This window comes from Mauremys mutica, chromosome 5, assembly GCF_020497125.1.
Source record: "Mauremys mutica isolate MM-2020 ecotype Southern chromosome 5, ASM2049712v1, whole genome shotgun sequence".
NCBI classification, from domain to species: domain Eukaryota; kingdom Metazoa; phylum Chordata; order Testudines; family Geoemydidae; genus Mauremys; species Mauremys mutica.
Window position 1 is genome coordinate 50,496,594 of NC_059076.1, and position 14,341 is coordinate 50,510,934.

At 38.6% G+C, this 14,341-nt stretch overlaps 1 long non-coding RNA gene across 1 annotated transcript; it reads right to left on the bottom strand.

The window, feature by feature from the left end:
- Window positions 1-9,941: 9,941 nt before the first annotated feature.
- On the bottom strand, window positions 9,942-12,685 carry LOC123370695. The gene is made up of 3 exons (XR_006579510.1): window positions 12,406-12,685; window positions 11,146-11,254; window positions 9,942-10,392 (listed from the first exon to the last, which is right to left on the bottom strand). It is a non-coding gene; the product is annotated as an uncharacterized LOC123370695 (long non-coding RNA).
- Between the last annotated feature and the right edge of the window lie 1,656 nt (window positions 12,686-14,341).

Below are 14,341 nucleotides of genomic sequence, written 5' to 3' on the forward strand. Positions count from 1 at the left end.
AATATCTGCTTAGTTTTTCTTGATAACATTAGGGTGGGTGAAATATACCTATCTAGAGACTCCCATATATGCACTGGACTATGTAGGCTAAAATGCATGAGAAAGTTTTAAATTACATCTGTTAGCCACTTGCCTGAAGTGCAATGTTATAAATGAGACTGAAAGCCGGGTGCCTTTTACAAAGCAAGACTGTAGATATCCAGCATATGATATTTCTTAATTTAAGTTATTACTTTATCAAGTGAGTTCCATTGCCCTTTAGTGCAATTATATATTCAATCCAAAAATAACCCACCAAATAACCTGTTAAAAGAACATTAAGGTCGTCTTCCTGCATCAGGATCTGCTGATGCAGTCCCTGCAACCATCCACCATCCCACTGGCTTTAATGCTATCTACAGTGACCAGGGGTCAAAGATTGCATGGGCTAAAATTCAAAAGTCAGGAAATGCCAATTTTTAAGATTGCCTATACAACATTAACTCTGGCCCCAACTGCTTCATAAATTAGCAATAAAATGCAAGCCCAGATTCTCTCTACAGTTATATAGGTCCTTTGTCCTACACAGATAACAGACAGAGGTGGTGATTTAGCCTCAAAAACTCATAAGATAATTCCTCCTTCTTTGGAGGGCAACTCCTACTGATGGAAGAGTGCCACAACTAGGCCTTGCCGATGTCCCCTGTATACGGATATGTCAGGGATTTATGGAAGAGTTTTGATATCCCTTTCCTTCACTGAGGTAGGATCTGTTAAAGATCCTACCTATTAAGGACCCTATACCAGTGGCTGAACTTAGCACAGGACAGACCCTGTGATGGACCACCCTACACAAGGCAGAGTTGGCTAAATTACCTTATATGCTCCACCTGGAGGAGAGCCAGGGCTCAAAAAAGCCTAATGGAAGATGAAGTTCAGCTGGGAAGGAGCAGGTTGGGCCTGTATAAAGGGCTGAAATTGAGAAAAGGCAGGGGCTGAAGGGCAAGTAGTCTGCAGTCACCTCCTGGGAGAGGGGAGGTTTGTTTAGGGTTACTGAGTCTGACAAGAAGTTGAAGAGGGAGAAATAGGCAGTGGGAGAAGATGAAGCTTGGACTGGTAAACCCTAAGGTGGAACAGAGTTAGAGAAGTGTGGTAGAAAGTAGCTCAAAGAAACAGCAAGAGGTTTTAGGAGCAAGCAGACAATAGCTTTTGGATATAGGGTCAGTGGGCTGGCCCGGTTTCCCCTACTAGCCACTGGGAAAGTGGATCAGATCTGGCCTTGGACCAGAGGACTGTCTGATCTAGCAGGGTTTTGATACCCCAGAGTGGGGAGGACTATACAGTGACATGGTCAGAGGGTTGAGTCTCAAACTGGGACAGTGAGTCTTTGAGAGTGAAGGGGGGATGTGGGGAGAGCAAGCATCAGACCTGACAGGAGCTAATCACCAGATGTGGCCACAATAAGATGCCCCAACAGTGAGTGAACCCACAGCAGACCTTCAGAATCACAGTGCCATCACTACCTCCCTAATGACTGCTCAGGCAGAGCTCTGATGCAGGAGAGAATTTAGCCTTTAGTTCAACCTTTCAAAACTGTCATGAACCCCACACAACCTTGCCATGAAGGGGATCATAATGAAAAGTAATTAATATTTTATTTACTTACAAAATCTATTAGGTGCCTTGAGCAAGCAACTTTTATAAGATCGCTTTAATTACATGACCACCTGTTCTCTCTAACATATTTGTTTATTTTTCTACATGCTTACATACCTATGCACAGCGTCTTCTAGTACTCTTTAGTAAGCAGTATACACCAAAGAGAATTTATCAAAGAAGGCTGTGATTCCCACCTAGGCAGGGGATTTAAAGTATACAGGACCATATGCAGATCCTGGTGCCAGAGGTAAACCAAGAGTGGACATATTCCTAATCACATATCCATGCTTTTAGCAAGTGAATGACCATCATGATTCTTCCACAAGTTGGAAATGGTTCCAAATGGGGAAAGCTTAAGCTTATGAAACTGCTGTAAGACAACCCCCAGCATCAGCTTCCAATTTGAGAGCATTTATTGTGATTTGTTTTTCCATTCTTCCCTGATCATTCCAACATCTCCAAAGTGATTTTTAAAAGAAAGCGGTCTGAGCATGGCTGATGTGAATAGTCAGACTTAAAATTTATTATCCACGAGTACTTGAGCATGCAAGCTTAATGCTTTCTTTATGTGAGTGAAACTAGTTACTCAAACACACATGAAAAGTGAGCACAAAAGCAGAGCAAGCACAACAGAAGGGAACTCATTTTTAAATTTGAGTGAATACTCAGACAACATTTAGCAGTTTCCACCCAACTCTGGTAATAAAATATTGGACCTTAATATAATCACTAGTCTAAGAATGAATTAATTCATCCTGAACCACAGCAAATTTTGGAGGAAAGATGGAAACACTTATATGGCAAATTTTGTAAATATGGCAACTATTTTAGGTGACTGAAAAGCTTGGAATATCAGGAGTAGACTCAGCAGAGATGGAGTAGTGAGCAGAATGCTGGTGAGGTGGTAAGGAAGTCCATCTTGAATGGACATGGCTGAAAACTGATACAAATATAAAATAATTTTGTGAGTTTCAGTGATACCAAACTAAGTTTACTGTGTTAATGGCAATATTTTCTTCTACAGTAATAATGTTCTTGGTATCTGCTACCTCATCTGGACTTACTTTCTCTAAGGTATGCAGATAGATGGCTGGATAATAATAGGTGGTCAGATAGTTTCTATTGTTTCTGTATTCCTGCCTTCAATATTTTTACAGTTTCTTTACCAATATTATGTCTTATTTTCTTAAAACACCATTCAGAGGAATGTTTTTTTTCCAAAAATCCTTCCCCTTTCCCCCCTAGTGACAATCTTGTTGTGATAGCTAACCTTTTAGTTCTTGACTGCTTGTTGTTCAAGCTTGTTGTTCAAGATTTTCCTTTGATTAATTTTAATCAAGCCTCCGTTGAACATGTTTTGTGGATTAGCTGAAGTGATAGCTATATACTCCAGGCCAGGGGAAGATTTGCCTGAATAATGACTACAAGATCTGATCCTTAATTATTTATTTAGTAGTTTTAGCTGACTTTTGGTTCTCTCTTAAAATGTTCTGAAGTACTGACATTTGGGAAAGAACCTTCTTTTACTTCCATTTCATTTTATAGGCAGTACAATAACTCAGAACAGAAATGGAAAAAATCTTACACAAATCAAGAACAATGAAAACTGATGGCAGCATTCTGGAAATTCAGTTTTTCTCAACATCTTTTAAAGTAAGTCCTGTCATTATAGAGTGAACAAAGTAACTTGTATCTACATCATTATTACCTCACTCTGAAGGTAGACCCAGAGTCTCTAAATAGTGAGTTCCTTTCTAAATTTTGTTTTACAGTAGCATATGTACTGTAATTAAATATAAACTTGTGATTATACATCTCATTAAGATAGATTAGCACAGGCTCATATTGTATCTTTCTTCTGGAAGTTTCTTCTCTCTGTCTTACAAGACCAAAGGAGCCAAAATGTAGTCTGTATTTTTATAGTGGAGCTGCCACATCATGCCTCTGCCATATCAGTGGTTTCCTTTACCACTCCTTAAGTTCTGTCGAATGTGCTTAGTAACCACTAATACTAAAAATGCCCACAACCCTCAAACATTTCTCAAGCTATTTCTTGGTACTGAAGTTCTTGCCTTGGTCTCTACCATACCTTTTCTGGGGAAAATCTGTGAGAAAATTCTAGCAGCTATTGCATGAACCCCAACAGCATCTCATTCCCATTTCACTGGACATCAACCAGCTGGGCTTCAAATGTGGATATAATCTGGAAAGGATATAGGTGTTGATGATCAACACTCTTCCCAGGCCAGTAGTAGGTCAGACAACCTGCTGCTTGAGTGTGTTGATGCCACTGACTCTGAGGTGCCGTTGACACAACAGCAACGTGATTCTGCTTATTTCTTTTGGTTTGATCCCAGTGGATGGTGCTAGGCATTGCTTCTTATTTCTGAAGGGCTGTCAGAATCTCAAAAGGCTCAATTTTTTCATCTCTTTCATTCAAACTTTGTGAGGTCACTGAAGGGGATCATGAGGTGGTATAGGCTACAGCTAGTCTCATCGATATGCTGATTAAATCAACTCCAAATGTATTTTTTCATACCGAGACTGAGCAGTAGTCTCTATGATTTCCCAGTGTCTGGAAGAGATTGTTCTTTACAACCAAGTTGCAATCTTAGCCTCTCTTTTTTCTGGATTGAGTTTAAGCTGATTGGCAGAGGGAAGCATTACGAGGAGGTGGCAAAGTTTCCTACAGTACAGGGGGTATCCTGTCCTTTGTCACAGTGGTTTGGAAACTTAAGGGGAGCAACAGTGGCCGGAAGCAGATTCCTCTCATATGCAGACCTTGCCATGGTCATCTATGATTTGTTAGGCAAGCTAAACAACAGTAATGTGTCCTATCTAGGACTAACCATGTAAGGCAGTCTAAATCTCAGTTATGCAGATAGCTACATTATGCACCATCAGCAAGATGAGCTGACCATAGTCTTTCACCTGTGCTCTTCTGTCTGTACGTCTGCCATTCAATATTCAGGTTATAATGAAGAATCTGGTTTGCAACTACTGACTGGCCTAAGGATAACTTCTCTCTTTCTAATCCATCATATCACACGATCTGGAATGTTTAGGATAACTGCCCAAAGGGTGACACCAAAGCTTCAGGAAATCATCTGGTATTTAATTTTTAAACTTTGGAAATGCTTTTTGTGTTTACTTTAAGCCCTGTAAAGTAGACCCAGGCAGTGCTAAAATGGGTGCCTTGTAATAATGCTTGCAATAATAATATCAAAATATTTACAGGAAGATTGGCTTCAAAGGGGCAAAATACCTCTTTAACCTAATCCAAAGGACAGAAATCTTCAGGCTAAGCAAGATAATAAGAAATAGCTGCAAGTCCCAGAAATTTGAACCATCATAAAGCACAAGCATTATTTGTAATGAATTCTGAAAATGATATCATGCCTGAGTCCAAAGTCATACTAAAATCAATATGCCACATCATTAGTGATATGTATTTTGAAGTATGAACATGAAAGAGAAAAAGAGATTACAAGATTGTAATTTCAGAGGTTATAAATACTTTTTAAAATATAATAGATGTGACAGTGTAATACAAATAAAATTTATATTGTTTTCTGTGATCTGGTGACAGGCCACTTAAGTTGTGCTCCCATGGTTTATGATGTAACCAGGACCCACTGAATAAATTATATCCTCATATTTCATTATTGCTTGTATGTATCTTTGTTAATATTTTCCTATCACTTAAGGGCTACTTTCACACTGGAAATAAATCGTGGCTGTTTTCATTGGTTGTAAAAGTAAAATGAATGTTACATTATTTGAACTAAAGAATTTGAACAACAGAATAATTCATTTCACTGTAGAAAAATGTTAGTCCAGTAAATCTGCCACTCCCATCAGCAGCATAACTATGATTCACTAAAACTGAAAGCACTGACTTAAAAAAAAAAGTCATTTGAAGCAGATGTACTAAATCTTGCCAAGCTTCTTCCATTAAATGAAATCTTAAAAGAGAAGAAAAAGGGCAAATGAATTTTGCTTTTTGGAAAGGCACTTAAGTGGCTCTGAAATTGATATATTTTAGTGAATTCTAGGGCTCTCTAGATATAACATTTCTACCAACATTGTTGAAAATGTTTATTAATTATCTGGATTTGAGGATGAATAGTTAAGTGACAAGATTTGGTGTTGATCCAATTTTAGCTTATTCAAGGCTAAGTAGCATTGTATGCTTAGCTAAGTTACAGTAGCTTAGAAAGAGCTACTGTAACTAGTTAGCATAATGGCAGATGAAATTCAATGAAAACAAGCACAAGTAATATATAACAGAAGAACTAAATTAAACTATTCAGGTACTAAAGAGTTGTGAATTAGTTTCAACATCACAAGAAATTAGTCTAAGCACAACTATGAGCATCTAGCATAGAGTAGTGTGTGAAGTCCCCAGTATGATTTTAAGCCCTCAGCTAGGACCCAGTTACAATGGAGCGGGGTTACTTGCACCCTTCTCCCCAGCTTGTACTCCTGTGAATGGTAAGACACAATCTGTATCAAAACCTATAAAAAGAGTTGCCCACCACTAGCTGTAATGAAAGGGCATATAATTTAATGGAAATATTGTATACCATGAATTTTCTGCAAACATTATTCATAATTAAATACTGAAATATCATGCCAAAACACTTTATTTTCCTGAATGGTGCCCCAAAGCTTTCCATTGTTTTTATTTATTTCCTGATGGTATGAAAACCTGCATTCATTCCTTACTCCATATTCATAGCTTTTTAAAGCAAAACTTAGTATAACAGTGTTGTTGTTGGCTTATTATGACTGGAAGAATTAAATGAATGTATTCTTTCTGCTAGCATATGACTTAGTGATATAAAGGTATTTTTTTTCCATGACTGAATTCTTTCTTTATTTAGTCAAATGGATTCCACTGAAGAAGCCTTAAAATTTACATAATACATCTTCCCAATGACATTACAAGAACAAATTAGACATAAAAGCACTTAAAATAGTATTGTATGGAAAAATTCAATTTGTACAAAATGCAGTATAAATAAACACAGAACTAATTTAATAAGAATCATACTGTTCACATAAATAGCCATGAAGTGATCATGAAAATATCTTACAATTAACACTACTGTATGTATGCAAATGGCTCATGCAGATATAATTTCTTTCACTGTAAGACACATCCTGGTACAAATGCTAAAATATTAGGATCCAGTCCTGTATCCCTTACTCACATGAGTAATCCTTAAACATGAAAGCAATCTCATTGTCCTCTACTTCAGTGAGAGTTGCAGAATCAGCTCTTTAGATCTTGTAAAAAGCTGACTACCTTTGCATAGTACATAGTCAAATACAAATCTACATTTTAGAATCAGGTGTAATGTCTATAATTTTACTCCATCCCACCTAATTTCCTGTTCCCATTAATGCCATTTCAGTAGCTTTTTGTTCTCTACTAGCAATATTGATTGTTAATCCCAATCCCAGACCAGATGACTAACTATTTCCCTCTGTACTTTAGGACACATTATTTTCTTTTGCCATCATTTCAGGTCAGAAACCCCGGAAAGCAGTGTCTCTTTAGTGCCACTTCCTGCCACAAGCACAGAAAACTTCTTTAGTAATTTCAAGTAGTATACGTCTCATGGTTGTCCTCTCTTGGGTGCAGAATACCTAAAAATGTGACAATTTTCTGCTCAAATCCTATTATTTACCTAATTTATTTTATCTAATCTTTTCGATATATGTGTGGTGAATAGGAAAAGGTTTGCTAATGTAATATTAAGGTTGAGAATTTGAAACCAACTGTTAAAATGCCCACACCAATTTAAGCTCTCCTGGATGTATATATGTTGCAAAATAAGGAATTTCACTCTACAACTTCAGTTAGTAATGGAGCATGGTTCAGCTAAGGTTCCAGCTTCTCTGTCTATATTGTAATATTTGCTCACCTTGATGATATCACATTGCTATGCAACCTTATATGGTAATGTGGCAACTTATTTGCATTAGAGATGGGATAACCACATAAGGTTTTGATATTCAGTTTAGTTTTTATAAGAGATGTACCAGAGCCACAAAACTCAGATGTGGATACAGGACTAAACCCTGAACCCTGCCCTTCAACCTCCCTAGGGTGACCAGATGGCTCGATTTTATAGGGACAGTCCCAATTTGGTTTTTTTTTTCTTATATAGGCTCCTATTTCCCCCCGCCCCGTCCCGATTTTTCACACTCGCTGTCTTCTCACTTTAAACCTCCCTCACCTCCCTTCAGTGTTATAAGTTCCACCCAGGATGGTGAGAGGGACCAGCATGACATTTACATCTGAACCCAGGTTTGCATTTCAGCAAGAAGCAAGGTGGTGTGGAGGTGCTAGATGAGAGATTCTGAAAAGATCAAACATTCAAATATATATTATCTAAATTAGGGCAGATGAGCGTGGCAATGTGAGTTGTAGTGAGACCCCCTTCAGTTTTGATAGGAGCATAGTTTGAAAAGGCTTGCCTTTCCCCTTCATCCCCCACAATGGACTTTTAGTGATAAAGGGATGGCTCCATGCCATCTTTACTCTAGTGACAGAAATGTTTCAAGCAGGTTAAATACATTCCTTTACTAGTAATAGTGCTGAGGTGAGGAAAAATCTTGTAAGCCTCTCCTTGACACAAAAAATTGCCACTGAGACAGCTCCGAGTCCACAGCTGCCAGTTGAATTGAGAGCTCTCTGGGGGGACATCTATGACACTGAGGCACCAGAGTGTGCAGCACATGGAACAACAGAGAGCATGAGTGATTTTGAACAACTAAAGTGAGTTATGTACATTGTGACTGTCATTTCAAGATTTTATGTCTGAATGCCTCATAAACTATATACATGTATATGATTCTTCCATAGCTACCTATTAGCGGGTACATGAAAAGTGCTAGTTAGGCTATTTCAATTAGTGTACACAGTCCATAAAAAATCAGCATACACTTCCTACTTTGAAAGAAGAAAATTGCCATGTGAAATGGATGTAGGGGGTTTACTTTATGTGAAACAATGTTCATCTGTGTCATCAGCCTAAGTATAGTAGAGATTTTAGCTGAAAGCATTAGTCATTTTAAATTCTGGTAAATGGTAATTCTCAGTATAAATGAGACACATGATCTGGAAAAATATGTATAAACAAGTAGACATAAGGGCACAGTGCAGATCAGCATCAGTGATATTCTTGCTCTGAATGCTTTTGAAATGACTTTTCAGCTCACACTATCAATACACCATGCAATACAGGGTGATTAGCAAGAATATGACATGACTCCATGTAATTTGATACACTACCTTGGATGCAGACAAAAACAATGAGAAAAATCTTGGCCCAACTGAGGTCAGAGGGAGCTTTGCCACTGACTTAAAAAAGAGGCCAGGATTTCACCCAATATGCTTTTCCTGCTACAGTTCTACTCTAAATTTAGCCATTTAGGTCAATTACTTAGTCTACTTAGGTTTTTCACCATCACTGTAGTAAAAATCCTTCAGATCTTATAATGTCTCACTCATATCCTTCCCTAATTGTAAGGAGGTGGCTAACTTAGACCAAGTATATATTTTTCTGAAATACTGCACTTCAGATATACATGAGCAGCACAGAAATATATATATGAAAAATATCCCCCAGTTGTAAAAAAGTAGCTGTGATACTTATTTGACCTCTTCATTGTGCTAATCAACTTATCTTGCTTATCACTGAAAGTAACTGGGACCGCACTAAGCAAAGTAGTCGTGGCATGGGATGATAGGTGTATTTAGTGCTGCTCTACGAATGGTCTCTCTGAACCAAACTAAACATATGAAAACCCTCTTTTGTAACTATTATTTGCTTAATTTAGAATTTCTGGGGAAGAATTTATGTTACAAGGATGAATTTGGCCCACAATATTGTTTCTATACATGTTTGTGTTTTGGCACTAACATTTGACTGTCAACTGCTGGTTGTGTCCGCTGACCCCTGAGGTATATCCCAGCTGCTAGCATTCTACTAATTCATGCCTATGTCTCAACACCATTTTTCTTCTTTTCCAGATGATATGACAGAAATCAGTCTTCACTGTAAGATATCAGTATAATAGTATCTCACAGTTTTAAAAATAAATTAGTTAAAGCAAAATAAATAAGAAGAAAATACTTAGGGTAGCAAAGCAGTAGTCAGGCAACATTTTATTTTTGTTATCTTTGTCTGCTATAATGAACTTCATTTCATTTCTCTTTTGATTTGTTATGGCATAAGAATACAATTTATCAAGGATCTTTTCACTAATTTAATATTTTGCCCTAAGCCAAGTAAGAGGCAACTTCATCAAAGGAAGAGGTATTTTAGACCTCACAATAAAGGAAAATAAACTCTATCACAGATTCCAGATGGGAAAAAAAAAGGTAATTTTGAACCAAAAATACTGACTTGACCATAACATTCCAGGAACAGTTTAAAATTGTAGAAAAAGTAGAATGAAGGAAGAAAGAAGTAATTAGTGTGTAGAAGTAGAATGGTCATTTATCATATAGCTGAGATCTTCTGTGTTGTCATTTAATTTCAATTACACAGTTGCAATTAAGATAGCAAAATTGAGTTCAAATGCTTAGTCACTGAATAAAGCCATCATGCTGATATCCCATATGAATTCATGATCATTTTATCCAAGGGTCAGAAGCGGCTTGATGTTCATATTTTGATTTTGTATATATCTTTCTATTTTATCTGAAGTCTTGTCCACGTGGCCTTATTTGAATGCCTATAATGCAATTTGCAATGAAATTACTGAAAAACAACTTTTACTCAGATGTAAGTTCATAGTAATACTATATTGCAGACCATCTAAGCTATTCCTTATTTAAAAGAGCTAATTTATGCAAAAAATTGGTTTAAAATGGAGCCTATGGCATCCTCAATTTCAAATGTTCAGAAAGACTAAGTATAACCATTGTACAGTAATGTAAATTAGAAAGGACATGCAACATACTGGATGTGAAGTGTAGAATTCGGACTCGAAGTATATAGTACACATTTACCAAAATTCTGAAGAATTACAGTCACTGAGTAAAGATGAAATCTCAAGGTAAGATCACTGTTTATTAGTTTTAATTACATTCTGTTCATTATGTAGAAAAAAACAAAATGATTATGAAAAGGTTAGCATTGTTTTATGTTCACAGCATACACACAGAGAAGTTACATAAAACCATGAATACTCTTTCTGGAAGGCAGAAATATAACACTGTCATATTCCTTGGAATTCAGAATGACAACACACAAGAACTCCAAAACATGGATAGAGAAAACAAGCAAACAGTAAGGCACAATTCACTCCACCTTGCTTTAAACTGGATCTTTCCAGACTGGCTTTCCGCTGACTGACTCAGATGTTCTAGATTTCATGGCTTCCCTCCTAGCCTGCAATCAGGGCCAGGATATCCCTCACACTTAATGGTCAAGTTGTGCCAGAATGCTCCCGATCAGCATTCTGGCAGCTTTTTTAGCTCCTTACCTTCCCCATCTGTGGAACGTCCTCAGAACTGGCCCGTTCCTTTTCAGCTGATTCTTTTCCATCCCTGGTTGCAGAGTGTCTTCCAAGCTGGCAGAGGTCAGGGCTGGGCCTGGGCAGGGTGTGCACAACTGTGTATTAGTATGGAAAGCCGGGGCCGCTGCAACCAAGACCGGGCATGGCAGCATGGGGGCCAGAGCCTCTTGGAGCCTAGGGTGAAACCAGAGCTGGGCAATATCAGGAACCAGGTACTGGGGCCTTCTGGAAAATGGAGTCTCACATGGGAAGTAGGAGTTGGGTATAGGTACAAGAGAGGTGAGGATGAGATGGGCTTTGTGAGGCGATACCTTCTGCTTCCTTGGGCCACCCCCAGCTCCCCAGTTGCCCCTACCTTCCTCCCAGCTCCCCCCACTACTTTCTGCTTCCTCCTGGGGCCTCCCGCTGCTGTGTTCTGGTACTTCTTTTTTTAGGACTCCAGCACTGCTCACACTTACTAATATCTCATTGTTTTCAACCACTTTCCAATCCATGACACCTGGATTGGCCAAGGAATGTGCCACACAGCTCAGCTCAGCATGCTTGTGCATATATGTGTGCAGAGATGGCCTTTTCACTCCCCTGACTATGGACTGGCTGGTCTAAGTTATCATGGCTACCAACAACTCCAAAGGACAGATACAGTAGCCAGGGCTCAGCAGAACTTACGAAAGCCTGAGACAGGCACGCTACATCAGCAATGAAAAGGTGGGGTGACATGAGCTGTTATACTGACTCTACTCTGGGGGCACCCTCTAGCAGCCAGCTACATGGGTTTAGGTCCAGAAACTGCCAGCACTGCAGCACAAAGTGGAGGCCATGCACCTCAGCCTCTAGGGCATTCACTCTATCAGCATGATCTATTCTAGTGCATAATAAACTGCATGGGACTTGCAAATGACATCTGTATTATAGCATCATGCCTTTTCCAGCCCTGTTAATAATTAATGGAGTCTTATCCATCTAAATGTTAGTAACCACAAACAGAATGAGATTTACTGCTGTGTAACAAGCTATCATCAAGGAAGCCATCTACTTTATTCCTCTTAATTCATATGCAAAATAAAGCTGCCTAAAAATTATGTGTTCATCATTTAACAGATGAACATTACTCTACTAACTCACCATTGATTAAGGAGATTGCTTGCTATTTTCTTGTATTTCTGAAAAGATAACTTGCCTTTTTTGTCCAGATACACACATAAGGGGAAATAAAGTTAAACTTACTGTAGTGGTGTTGATTGCAGATAGTTGGATGTGAATTCTGGAGTAAAACTTATGCAGCTGTAAACTATCACTCACTGTGGCTCCCATGCTGTTCCCTTTCTCGCTCACTCCCACCCCAGCAGCCATCTTCTCCTCTCTCATTTAGTCTAAGAGATTCTTTTCCAAAAAGTCCTGGCAATAGGTTCTTTTTTCTTCTCTCCAAGTTGGGGGAGTGTAGACTTGGAGGACTGGTAATCTTCTCCCTGGGAGCTGGCAAGTCTCATCATTCCCTCTGCCAATTGTTGGACAGGAACGGTGTAGCTGGAGAGAGAAAACAGCTCCTTTGTTAAATGCCAGGATGACCTGGAGGTTCTTGTCTCCCATATTCCCCAAAGGCAGAGGAAGTTGGTTCCCTCTTGCCCCATGCTTGGAGGAAAGAGGTGGAGAGTGCAACCCAGCAGTTCAAACTGCTTTATCATGTGAAATCCTGTACATATTACTCTCCTTCCTGTGTCTGTCTATTCTGATCAGCACATGCCAGAAGGCACTATCCAGCGAGAAAAAGAGAAAATTATTTCAATATTGGCACTGGTTTCTCCTGCTTCAGTGTGTGTAATAAGCATAGTATCTTCTGGAAGTAAATTCAGTCACACACAAGTAGGGGACTTAAGCTTTGTTATTAGGAGAGAGATCCAGTAGTACTGAGCTTCTGAGGTTACAGTATGGTGAACACACACTTACGAGAAAGGCATTCTATGCTCAAGCCAGTCTGCTCCTTCTCAGACCCCCTGCTCCAATTCAACAATACTGACTATCTCCTCTACTGGTATCACAGATGTATGTGAAACTAAAGATATGCATTTTATATGCTGACAATTATATCATTAAAAATTCTATTGGCCGTATTTTGCTCATGTCCAGGCAAACATATCCTGACAGTAGAAATTCACAAGTACAGTATAGACTGGGAAGGATACTCTCCTTATTTTCCCAATAGGCAAATTTATGTTTTGTAAATGCATGTATTTAGAAGACTATTTTGCTATCTTCCTTTTCTCACATTTGCCAAGTCATTTCTAACTTCTTCACTTTCAGTAATTTATACAGTATATGTTTCTCTCTGATAAAGGGGCCTTTCTTGTGCATTTCTGCATTTTTCTTTTTTGAGGAGGTTGATTGCTGGTTGTAAGATCCTGAAATGCAACCTTTTGCGTATGAGGCAGGGGGAATGGGGAAAATAAGACAATTGGTGAGAATTTCCTGGTACATTTTTTTCCATAGTAGGGTAAAAAACCAGTCTATTGAGAATAAATACAGTGTTGTCAGTTGTGTGGACAGAATTGTATTTGTGTGTATTTCCTCAGCTACTACCAATGCCTTTAGTACCAATAGCAGATTGTGGCCCTAAGAACATGGTGGTACTTTCTGGACTACTATCTTATTCAAATAAAATCAAAAGAAATGGTCCAATAAATCTACATTTTGACCAGCTAGCTAGAAAAGATACAATGCACAGTGTAACTATTCAAATTATAGTCAGATCTTTAGCACTGATTAACTTTTGTCTGATAATAACATAGAAATTATGACTTGCACTAGATAAATGTTTTCAAATCTGTTTTTTAATGCCTTAATCACAATGAAACTGACTGAAAACTTTGAATTCAATGTGTCCAAGTAAGTATTTAAATAGAAAGGAGTGGGGGAGAGAAAGAGTGGCAGAGCCATGACCAGCTGCACAAAGGCCTGAGTGATAACAGCTCCTTCCTTCTATTCTTTCAATACCCAAGAAAACAGCAGGCCCAGAAGCACTTTCACAGTTCCTCCTCATAGTGGGAACCTGTCCCACCCCAGTAAGTAAGGGGTTAATGAGAGCCTCAGGACACAATCAGCTCCAACACCAGTGCACCTGTGAGTACATCTACACAGCCTGCAGCAGCAATCCTCCCAGCCCAGA